The 11,612-nt window shown below is 55.3% G+C and overlaps 1 long non-coding RNA gene across 1 annotated transcript; it reads right to left on the bottom strand.

Moving 5' to 3' along the window:
• Positions 1-2,605: 2,605 nt before the first annotated feature.
• Positions 2,606-5,769, bottom strand: LOC141935057 (uncharacterized). The gene is made up of 3 exons (XR_012626462.1): positions 4,338-5,769; positions 3,306-3,696; positions 2,606-3,115 (listed from the first exon to the last, which is right to left on the bottom strand). It is a non-coding gene; the product is annotated as an uncharacterized LOC141935057 (long non-coding RNA).
• Between the last annotated feature and the right edge of the window lie 5,843 nt (positions 5,770-11,612).

Genomic DNA, 11,612 nt, shown 5'->3' on the forward strand with positions numbered 1-11,612 from the left:
CTCAGCGCTAGGACCCCATTGAGGGTCTGTGGGCACCAGGGACAGGGGAGCTGAGTGTAGGGGGGAGCTGGGGCTGAACCCCTCAGCAGGGGTACGGGGCACCCAGAGTGCAGATTGCTGCGGGTCGAGGCAGGGGCTGCTAAAGCAGTGCAGTGGCCCCGTTCCTCAAGGAGGGTCTGCAACTCTGCTGGGCTGCCAGGCCATTCTGCTTCTGCGCTCTGAAAAAAGAGCCAAAATTCCAGGATAAATAAATTGTGGCAAGACGACAAAGTGAAAGAAAAAAAATCGGTATCTGGACTTCGGTAGGAGGGTGAAAACCAAACCCTCATTTATCGAGCCCTAATGAACTACTTCACACATCGTTTCTTCTGGTGAGCAAAGGGTGGGGCAAGTTTGTAGTTAATATCTGGAAGTCAGGCACCTTTCAGGAGCCTCTCTCTTGTGGTTTTTCTGGGAAGCCAGCAAGCCTGGCTCATTAAATTTTAGTATTATCTCTGTAGCCTTCTGCATTGTTTGATTAAAGTTTAATAACTTGTTTGGTGGCTTTGCCTGCCTGTCGCGGAGCCTTGCCCCCTCCCGCCGGCAGCCCTGTGGTAGCCAGGGGGCTGGTGGCCTTCACTTTCAGGGACTTTAGGTTTGGAGGCGCAAAGGCCTTTCCATCCTTGGTCACCACTGTAGGCCTACCCCCTCCTGCCTGCACGTCGTCGGCTGCCAGCAGGCACGGGCAGCTCCTCCCCGGGTGCCCAGTGCCAGACCCCGCACGCACAGTGGGGTGCCCGGTTGCACGCAAACACTGTCTGGGAAATTCAACTTTCAGTCTGAACGAGCAGAATTTTACCCAGGTGTTTGCACATGCATTGAAATGAAAAACGGCCTGGAGCTGTTTGTCTTAGAATTTAATGAAAATGCTTTGTTTATTGCGGGGTGTTGTGTGAATTATGGGGGTACAGAAATGGAGCCCTTCCGCATCTGCTGCCGGGGGGACTCCCACTCCCATCCTGGGAGCGATGGCAGCAAAGACAGGAGCAGGTAAAATCCAGCCTTAGCTCCATGAATCCTTGGTCACCGGAGGCGATTCTCAGGGCCGTGAGACTTTCTTCTCCCTGTTCGGACAAGACCACCGCAGCGCAGAGCTCTGAGTAGGGAGGGCTAGGGCTGTGCAGGCACCCACCCCCCCCGTGCAACGTGAATTACAGGGTCGTGGAGGGGTGACACGCACCCCAGCTCTCCCTCACCAGCCTGTGGCACCAGTTTGCAACTGGGAGGGCGAGTGCTGCCACAGAGCTCCCCATCCTGCTGCTGGGAGGGTCGTGCCAGGGCCCCGCACCGCCCCGGGCACAACGCAGACCGACCCATCGCTTACCCGGCAGAGCTTCACTTGACCCCCTTTTTGTGGAACTACAAGGCACCTTTCTTCTTTTTTCACCAAAATCTGAAGCCATTTTCAGTATTACAGCTTTTGCTGCATAAACCAGGGGGATTTTCTTCGGGAGCGAAAAATTGATTCAGAGGTTTCCATTAAGTCACATTAGCACAGCACGGCCACTTTCAAGGGCTGAGCTTGGCAGCGAGCGTATTGTAAAAGAAATGGGGCGTTTTCAATGCCCGACTTCAGTGGAGTTAAGCTGGAACAGCCCCATTAAGCTGCTTTTACCGGGGGGCGTGGGAGCTGGTCCCTGGAGCGCCTGGGCAAGAGCAGCCACTCATGGGACTGGGCTCTACTGGAATCGGGGCAGCTTCTTCCCCCCTGCACCCCCACGGCTGCGGAACCCCAGACGCCAGGGGGTGAGGGGTTGGCCGGAGGGTGCCCTGCGAAGAGGAGTCGAGCAGGGGAGCAGCCCCCCAGCCCCTTTCCCGAGCGTCCTCCTCACTCCATCGACCCTCAGCGCTGCCCTGTAATTTCTGCTCGCTGCTGCAGCCCCGACCCGCCCACTGCTGCCGGCTCGCTTGCGTTTTGGCTGTGCTCTGGGGAGCAGAGGGTGACAGTAACACGTATCACTGTGCGGGGATGGCGGAGCCCCGCGCCGGCTGGGCAGCGGCTCGCTGCCCCGGCTCGCTGGCCGCCCTCTCAGAGCTTCCCCAGACCCCTGACGGCAGCGCCCCGCTCACCGCAGCCCCCGGCCCTTCCCGCTCCCTCACAGGCCGTGGGACACCCCAAGGCGGCGGTTCCCTTCGCAGGGGGCAGGCGCTGGCAAGGAGCTGCGTGATTGATACCGCGACGATGCGATTGCACCTTGGCACCGCAGTAATTGTGCTAGACAGAGCTGCTTAAATACCACCAGACAGAGTATTACTCACATGAAAATGAGGCCTTAAATGTCATTATTTGTGTCATTATTAATAGCCCCTAATTGTGTTCTCTAATCATCATGAAATTATGTTAATATTAATATTCACATCAAAACTGCCTAGGGAATGAGGAGAACTATTTTTTTTTAAAAAAAACCCTACCATATGTCAATCCCCATTAATGTGAAACACTTGCCTTGTGCACAGGCTGCCAGGAGCGGAGATACGGCTCTCGCGGGGGACCTCTCCGCACCTCCCAGCCCTGGAAAGGCTCTGCACCACGACAGCGCAAGGACTCGCACCCTCAGACCACATCGCTGTTTCCTAAGGAGCTTTATTGCTTTCGGGAGCGCTTCCCACAAGCCCGTCACAGGGAGCAAAGCCGGAATCTTTATGTGCGCACAGAAATCTCAGAAGGTGCAGGAATATCACGATGTTTTGTAGCCTTATCAGCTTTTGGTACATATTTTCCTCCTATTGAGTCCACACTTTTCATTGTGTTTTTACCAGCATGAAAATCCACCTGAGAGAATGGCAACAGCATGAGCCCACCAAAGAAATGTTTGGAAAAGGCCTCCCAAAGGCATTAATTTTAATGGCTGTTGCTCAAGAGCTGAACTCTGAGTGTTAAGGACATTTGGCACCCTCTACAATCATTATAATTATTGTAACGACTCCACCCAGGCTTGTAGAGGCCTTTCCCAGGCCACAGCCCCATGTCGGTGGGTGACGTGCCCCCACACCACAAGCAGCAGGCTCTGCCTCCACCAGCTTCCAGCCCGGGGTCCTGGATGAAGGGGGCCAGGTGGCAGGGAACAACTTTTTTCTGGAAAAAAATGGCAATGAAAATAGAGCACTTCCTCTGCAATTTTCTGCAGTCCCATTTTCCAACCAGTTCTACTTGCAACTACCCAAATGCCTTACTTAATAAAACAGAGAGGTTTCTAAGTGCCAAACTACTATGGCGCAAGTTAAATATAACTCAGAGTATGAAAATAACTTCAGAACACACGTACAGAGCCGAGAAGATTTGGGTTTGCGAGAACATCTCCAATGCTCATGTCCTTTCTGGGACTCGAGACAGGGGCCTGCGGGCAGCACCGAAGCTTCCGACATGTGGATGAGGCGCTCTGGACGCTGCTGAGACGTGTCAGCTTCAGCCGCGCTGCCCGTCACCTCTGCGGGCAGGCAGGGATGTATTTTCGGGAGAGGGGCAAGTGCCTCGCCATGCTCCGGTGACACTGGGCTGCAGACAGGGTGTCAGGATGAGGCCAGAGTGTCCTTTCACGGGGCCACCTCTGCCACTGCGGGATGGAGATGTTTTTCCTGGGCTGGGTATGAGCACTGCATCCTGCCGAGGGCACTGAGGGCATCCGTGGCCTGGGGTAGGATGGGGCTTGGCTGCAGCTGGTAGGGAAGGGGAAGAAGGAGAAGGAGCAGGAGCAGGAGCAGGAGCAGGAGAAGGAGAAGGAGGAGAAGGCTACACCCCTGCTCAGAGCTGTGCTGGGCAGGGCTGCCGCTGCCTGTTCCTGCCTGCTGCCTTGCGAGGCCCAGACCCCGCTGCCTGTAAGGTGCTTCAGGACGTGTTTTCCCCAGGGTGGGGGGGAAAGGGAGTTTCAAAGGTGTTTAACACTTTCATGTGAATGATTTTTCCATAAAATAGTAATGACATATATATAATCTAATTGATTCCTTAGGGCAATAACCTCTGACAAAATGGCCCTGATTAGGAGATAATTGAGTGTGTTGAATTGTGTCCTAAGAGAGCTTAATGTTGACAAGGTCCATTATCTCGTGATAATGACCCCCTTTTGTCAGGTGCTAGGGCCATTAGGAGAGACTTTTGGGGGAATAAATCCTTCTGCTCAACTCTTTTGTCCAATTACCCGGGTGCTTTACAAACCAAAGCCATGTTTGAGTCCTGGGTGGGTGGGCTGGCAGGAGCCAGGGGCAGGGGGGTGGCTCCTCTGGCCGGAGGAGTGGGATGGGGTGGCACGGGGTGGCACAGCACGGTGGGCTGGAATGCTGCACTCACCTCAGCCACCTACCTGCGAGTGAAGAGATCCCGGGTGGTTGGCAGGATGCAATCCTGGTCCCCAAACATGCTGCTCCGGGCTCCCTCCGTTACTGCCACGTATCGGAAATCTTGCACTTGCTGTCTGAGGGCGCTTGGCTTTGGCACGTGGAGCGTGAGGGGGCATCTGATGGAAATGGCGCCCGTCCCTCGGTAGCTCTGGATGCGGAGGCTGTTTCCCAGTGCTGGGCTCGGAAGGAAGCTGTGGGGGAGGAAGGGGAAGCTCCTAGGCCCACGCGTCTCCCTGGGAACCCCCACGTGCGGTAGCCAGAGCACCGCTCAGGTTTCCCCATCCAAACCCTTCGCCCGCAGCCTGACAACCAAGCGGGAGCTCTCGTTGCAACGTCAGATGCTTTGGGATTGCGGGTTCTCCAGGAAGACGTGGGGGAACAGGGAGCAAGGATGGGAACCCCAGGAGCTGCTCCTGAGTGCCCTGGACGAGCACAAGGCCCAGGAGAGGGTGGTTTTCCCCAGAGACAAATGCCTTCTGTGCTCTCTCCCAGATGTGCATGTATATGGACATTCAAGGAAGCATTAATGTAAAACACCATTGATTTCAATTTATATTAATACACTGTGCAGTGAACTGAGATGCCTGATTCACAATCCTCATCAGATTTCAGTGCGCTGGGTAAATCAGATCCCTTGGTTCACTGTAGTTTAATTATAAGCAAATTGTAAGTGAATTAAGATAAATCGAATTAGAACCACTCTAACACTGCATAAAAACACCCACCGAGGAGTCTGCGAAGGTTTGACGAATCCACTTCAAGAAGTAACTTGGGTGCCTTGGTCTGAGCGGCTGACGCTGGGGCCGGACCGGGAGCCGGCGCTGCCAAGCAGGGGACAGGCAGGAGCGCGGCCTCAGCCTCACACAGGATAAACCCCGGCCCCGGGGCACCCCCCTCACCCCGCGACTGCAGCTGCTTGCCAGGGACGAAGGGCTGCCCGGTTCTGAGCCCAGCCGGCCATGGGGGAGACAGGACTGGAGCCAGAGCATCACAAATGAGGTTGAAAGTGGGGGAGAAGAGGAACTAGAGCAGACTGATGAGGCACAAATTGGAGGCTGGGGTCGGTCTTTCTTCTTTTTCTTCTTTTTTCCCTCCCGGGGAAGTGTCATTTGTACAAATTGCCCATCCGTGCCAGCTTGGGAGAGACCTTACAAGGGAAACCTGGAGCCTTCCCTGCTTTTCATGTGAGCGGATGCCCCTTTTATTTCTGAGCAAGGAGTAAGTGGAGAAGAAAGGAGCCCCTGTCAGCCTCCGGGAGACAAATTGCTTCCTGCAGCCAGAGGTGCCTCAGCTCTAACAACCAACCGCTCCCGGAGGTGAGCCGAGGTGCCCCCGCGCTCACCAGCCTCCCCCCCCCAGCTGCTGCCTTTTAAATTGAGCCCCCGATAAGTAACTAACCATCCTTTTCATTTTTATCTGGCCAGAATGATTTACTGGGCCGCCGTGTGAAAGTGCGCGGGACTCTGCTGCTCAGGCGGCAGAAAATACCGTGCTGCCTAAATGAAATGACCCTGCCGATGCCCAGGGTTAAAGATAGATGCGGTGCTCTTGTTCGCTGCCTCCTCTACATCAGATGGGCTGTTATCTCCCCGCGCGCTCGCCTCTCCGAGAGGGAGGTGGGCAGGAGGGGCCGCGGGAGGACTGCGAGCCATAAAGTTATTAAAACAGTGGAGGCAACAAAGCGGTGAGGATTCCCCGCTGCTCTGACATTTCCAAAGGGTGAAAGGTAAAAACGCAGGAAGGATCTCATGCTATATAAAAAACACAGGCCGGGGCTTTTTGGTTTCTGCCAGAGCTCTCGAAGCAGCTAATTAAACGGGAGGGACAAATCCACAAAGCAAACTTGAAGCCAGCAAATAAAAGCCTGGCCCAGTGGGGGAGCGGGGGGGCTGCGGGAAGGACACTGGCTCTTCTCCTGTGAGCCTCCTTCTTTCGGGCAAAGTGGGGAGCGGCGCTGGTCGCAAACAAATGGCCCCATCCACAGCCCCTACCAGCTCCCAGCAGCTCAAAGCGCCGCAGCCGGGAGCCAAATTGCATGGAAAGGTGCGATCGGCGGCAGAACTGCACCGGCCAGCGGCACAGCCCCGGCTGCGGCCTCCGGCTCCCCACGGATCCTTGCCTCTGTGTCCTCGCTGCCATCGCCATGGGGCTCTGCCCCCCTCCTGGGGATGGGCACCCGGCGCGGCCGCTCCTGGGGCACAGTGGGCAGGTTACAGGGGTGCTGGGTGCAGGATGAGCTGCGTTTCTGCGGGGGCCCGCACCTCCTCGCTGTCTCTTTGCGCAGACAGATCCCCCCATTTGATTGATCTCGGGTTAGCTGCCTGTCCGCCCACACCCTACCGCTAATGGCCTCATTAGTTAGGGAAAAGGGTTGCTGAGTCGATTTATAATATGCAATAGTGAAAAACAGCAAAATCAATATCTCTGCAGAGTCAGGGGGAGACTAAGGGGAGGGAGGGGGCCCAGGGGCGAGCTCAGATAACTGATGAGCTTCCAAACCCCGCTCCCGCCAGCCGGCCTTGTGTTAAACACATGCTGCTGAGCGTTCTGTGCTGGTGAGACAGCCTGCACTCACCGCTCCCCACCCTCTGCTGGGGCCTCGGGCCGGCCCAGCACCCCTCGGCATGGGTCCTGCCCCCCACTCCAGCCTGCAGTGAGGGGACACGCTGCCTCGGTCATCCCCACTGCAGCCCAGGGCTCGGGGGAAGGCAGCTGCAGCACGAGCTGCCTCCGGTTTACCTGTGCCTGGAAGAGACAAATCTGGTTTAAGTGGTTCACCAGTCTCCCCGAAATGCTGCAGAGGTAACACGCTCGAGAGCTGGAGCCAGACAGATTTGGATGAGTAACGTGGTGGAAGGTATCCACGGCGGGAACGACGGCAGGTTTCCTGTTCTGGGAAGACTGTAAATAGGGGAGGGATTTGTTCTTTAGAAGCGTGCCCGAGTTCAGGCAGGAGTTAATCCGGAGCAGGTGAACATGTGGGGCTGCGCACCGAGGGAGGGATCGCAAAGGTTCCTTCTGATCCGCGATCCAAAACCGCAGCCCCGCCGTGACACGGGCCTCTCTAAAGACTCTTGCCAAAGATCTCCATTTAGTGGTAATTCCTTTTATAGCTGATTTCTACCATGCGGTTGCACACCCCATGATTTATAAGAGCGCATGAGTCCCTGGCAGACAGCCCCTCCTCGCCCTGCTCTGCTCCGTTCTCAGCTGCCTCCCATCGAGCTCATCTCCCCCTCCTCCTGTGTTTTGCCACCGAGCGTAAATCGACACATCTGTTTTGAGGAAGAGGAGCAGTAGCATCGCCTTTGGCTTCCAGCACGAGGCATCCGGCACCGCAGCCACAGCGGGGGTCAGGCAGTGGCAAAGGCCATGCCCGAGGACTCTCCTTGCCACACAACTGCCAAGCTGACCCAGCCACGGTGTTGATACAGGGCCTACAACAAGCGGGAGTTGGAAAAATCAACAACAGAATGCTAAATGTGTTTTTCTGAGCTTTCCTCATCAAATTACGGCAACAAGAAGAAATTTTCAGCTTCTCTTTTTGTCTTCTGATTGTGCTGAGAGCATCCCGCTGGGAAGAGTGATTCACCGGTAGCCCTCAGCTGGGCTCAAGAGCCTGCAGCCCACCCAGCTGGGCCGGCAAGGCGGGGGGATGCCCGGACCCTCCTCCCGAGCAGCACGGGCACGTGTCCCCCTGCCCCCGCCACAATAAATTGGGGTTTAGGTGGCGGGTGGGGCGGCTGCAGGTGCTCGGTGGAGGGGAAGTGAAGACCCCGAGGGGTTTTGCCCATGTCCCATTGACAGGAATGAGTCACCATCTCCCATTTCCAGCTTCCCGGAAGGCACTGCCTGCCCAGGCAGAAGGCCTGGGGGCAGGACGCCCCTCGCCCCTGCCCATTAGCCGCTTACGCTTAACGAAGCCGTTTCCCCGTCGCTCTGCTTGTGCGCACACCTCCTTTCTGTCTTCCCTGTCTCTCACCATTCTTTTTCCCCATTATAAATTTTGCATTTCTAGCCTGCTTGTCATATTTCCTACCGGATTGGGTGTTTAATTAAAATCATAATTAAAATTGATCTCCTCATTAGCATGCACCTGCTCTGCTGCTCGCGTCCTGGCATTTAATTATACGCTGAAGATGTCAAGTCTGACAGGCGAGAACGAGACCCTGGCCAGCAACCCCTGACAGGACTTGCTGGTGACAACATCTGGATGGCGGGAGCCCATCTGCTGGCACGGCCCCGCGCTGGGCAGGGGGATGTGGCCACAGCAGGAGCCAGGGGCCAGCAGCCCCGGGGGGGTCTATGCCCCCACAGCCCACATACTGAGCCACGCTCCCGAGGCTTGAGCCCCCTGCCTCTTTTCCCGGGGCTCGGGAATTGGGGTGCAGCAGAGGCCCGTCGGGATGGGGGGATGGAGAGGGACCCGTCTGTAGCCCTGTGCTGCCGGGAGCGGTGAGGCAGGCCAGCCAGCAGGATGAGGCTGAGCTCTGGGGCTGGGTTTGAGGCCAGCTCGCCCTGACGGCGCAGGCAGGTCTGGCAGGGACCTGCTGTGCTGCCTGCGGTCTGTGCCCACCGCCCAGGCATGCCCAGAGGCCCTGCCCCATGTGAAGTTCACACCCAGCTCATCGGGGCATCGTGCCCGCAGGTTTAACACCTCCCACTGGGGATTAGTGCACAAGTTCTGGAGATTTCTGCCACAGAAACACGTGGCGCCGGGTTTCCCAGCCAGTGCAAAGCTCTTCCTACTCACCGGGCTCCCATCAGCATCGTGCGCGGCTCCCAGCAGCGCTGCCGAGGTCCAAGCTGCCGCTCCTCCGGAGAGCTCCAGCAGCCCAGCTTGCTCTCGCTTCCTTGCTGGAAACAACGCTCCCCTTGCCTTACCTCTGGCTGGTTATTAATGGAATTACCAAAGTGCTTTCTCGTTCTTAAACTGCATCTGCTCCTTTCCCTGCACGTGACAGGCAATAAAGCTGCCAAAAGGAGGTTTTGGGGCTGCTACAAATGAGGAGTTTTATTCCCCTGCTCTTTGAAAGTCTCTAACTGATGGATGTAGGTTCAATGGGATTCATGAAACACTGAAAGCTGACATCAAACATCCCCACCAGCTTTACAGCTCTCCAACAGCTCCTCAGGGACCCGGCGTGTTCTCTACATACCCAGGGACCCACCTCTTCCCCACACTCGGCATCGGAGGGGTGCCCAGGCCATGCTGACCTGTGCGCTGTCACGCGTCTCCAAAGGCTTTCCAGCTGCCGGGACCTCGGCCAGGCTGCTTGTCAAAGCGGTGTCTAGTAAAGAGGAAAGAGGAGAAGACCTTTACATCTCCCTCCTGTAACACTGCTCGTAACAGATTCTTGTTTCTCCCCAGCCAGGAGTGGCTGGTAACACACGGCAACGCGCTCGCCCACATCAGGGGGAGGTGATGGGGAAACAATACCTTAAGGTGTAGTTGCCCTTAATTTTTATGGCTACTTTTACGGCTGAAGCCATCAAATGCCAGATACAGAGACCTTTATGCAGCGAGAAGCAAAGCTGAGATTGGAGTTGAGGCTGAAGCTTTATCGCACCCGGGCTCCCCCGGAGCCGGCGCTGCTTGGGAATATTCTGTGTGTCAAAGCAGGGGAAACACCTGCGATGCTGCAGCCACAGGGGAGAAGAGAGTCACCTCTGAAGGAAGAAACTTCACACGTAGCCAGAGAGCAAAAAACAGGCCTTCCTGGTTGGCTTTAAGGACACGTAGAGACCTTTAACAGTAACAACCGCTTCAATTTTCAAAAAATATATTAAAACCACCAATGTGACCAGTAAGAGCCATTTGACTATTCCTTAGAAAAACAGCGAGTCCCATTAATCATAAATAAGGCAGTTGAACACTCTGAAGAAAAACACACAACCATTAATAGCCAGACACCACTACAGTGTCCCATTGGGGAACATTATTTACAAGGCTCTATTGTTATCAATCCTGCTGGGGAAAATCCGCTGCACGAAATGAGCTCCGGGAAGGCTGCAGCGTACGAGGGACGGAGCAGGGCTCAGTTGCTTCGAGCCAGCAGCGCGTATCAACGGCGACGCACGTCGGCCAAGGCTGCGGCTCCAGTTCTGACTCTGTAACACAGAGCAGAATTTTTCTGCCAGATCCCGGAGGGCTTCATTTGTGCAAATTCTCAGTGATTTTAATGAGATTTTGCATGAGTAATAATTCATCAGCCTTGAGCACAGACTGGCGAGGAGTGAAGTGTGGGCATTTGCGAGGTCGCTGTGCTGGAGGGAGGCGACATTGCATGGGGCCGCCTGCTCCCGGGCACGGTGCAGCAGGGAGAAGCCCGATGCGCTGCACTTGGAACGGGGCGAACTGAAGGCACGAGTGAAAAACGGAGCCTAAATAAACATTTGTCATTTGATTTCTAATTACGCAATTACGTAAATGTGTGATATTACTAGTCAAGAGCCTGGAGTTTTCAGTAAAGAGTCCCTTAAGTAAATAAATGTTTTCAAGCGATTACATTATCAGGTTGAGATTTTAGGAAAGAAAATGTTAAGAATTGTGCAGGATCACACCAGAAAGCAAGGGGGGAAACCAAAACAAACCCTTAGAAGCAGCCGTGGGAGGAATGAGGGCAGGGAGACCGCAGGCTGCGCAGAGAGGGGGCTCGTTTTCAGACCGACGGGACCGGCGCGATGGCAGCTGGCTGGCTGTTCCCCGGCCTGTCAGCCCAGAGCAGCGCCTCGACTTCTCAGGATCCCCGTAAGGGACTTTTCTCTCCGGTTCCTGATGCCACGTTCCTCCTGTTCCTTCGACGCGCCGCCCTGACGCAAGGACAACGCCTGGGCCGGCGCCAGCAGGGCGCTGAGGCAGCAGAGGGGCTCCTCAGGGGTGCCGCCCGCTCAGCAGCCTCCCGCGGGACGGGTCCCACCAATGAACAGGCCAGCGGCAACGGCTCCTTCCCCACCTCACGCCTGCCTCTGCAAGGAGCTAAATATTCATCGAGTAATTAGTCAGTTCAGATTAGTGGTATGAAAAGACAATTCTGTCTAATTATAAGAGATATTAGCTTAAAGATGCCACACAAGGATGACAACTGCAATGGAAGTATGGAATATAAATAAATATATATGTGTGTAGAAACAAACAAAAGCCTATCCAAATAACCGAGAACAAAACCCAATCCCTGCATTACATTTGATAATTAAATATTTATCAGAGGAGAGGAAGTAAAATCCATTTACTGTTT

This window comes from Strix uralensis, chromosome 26, assembly GCF_047716275.1.
Source record: "Strix uralensis isolate ZFMK-TIS-50842 chromosome 26, bStrUra1, whole genome shotgun sequence".
In the NCBI taxonomy this organism is placed as follows: domain Eukaryota; kingdom Metazoa; phylum Chordata; class Aves; order Strigiformes; family Strigidae; genus Strix; species Strix uralensis.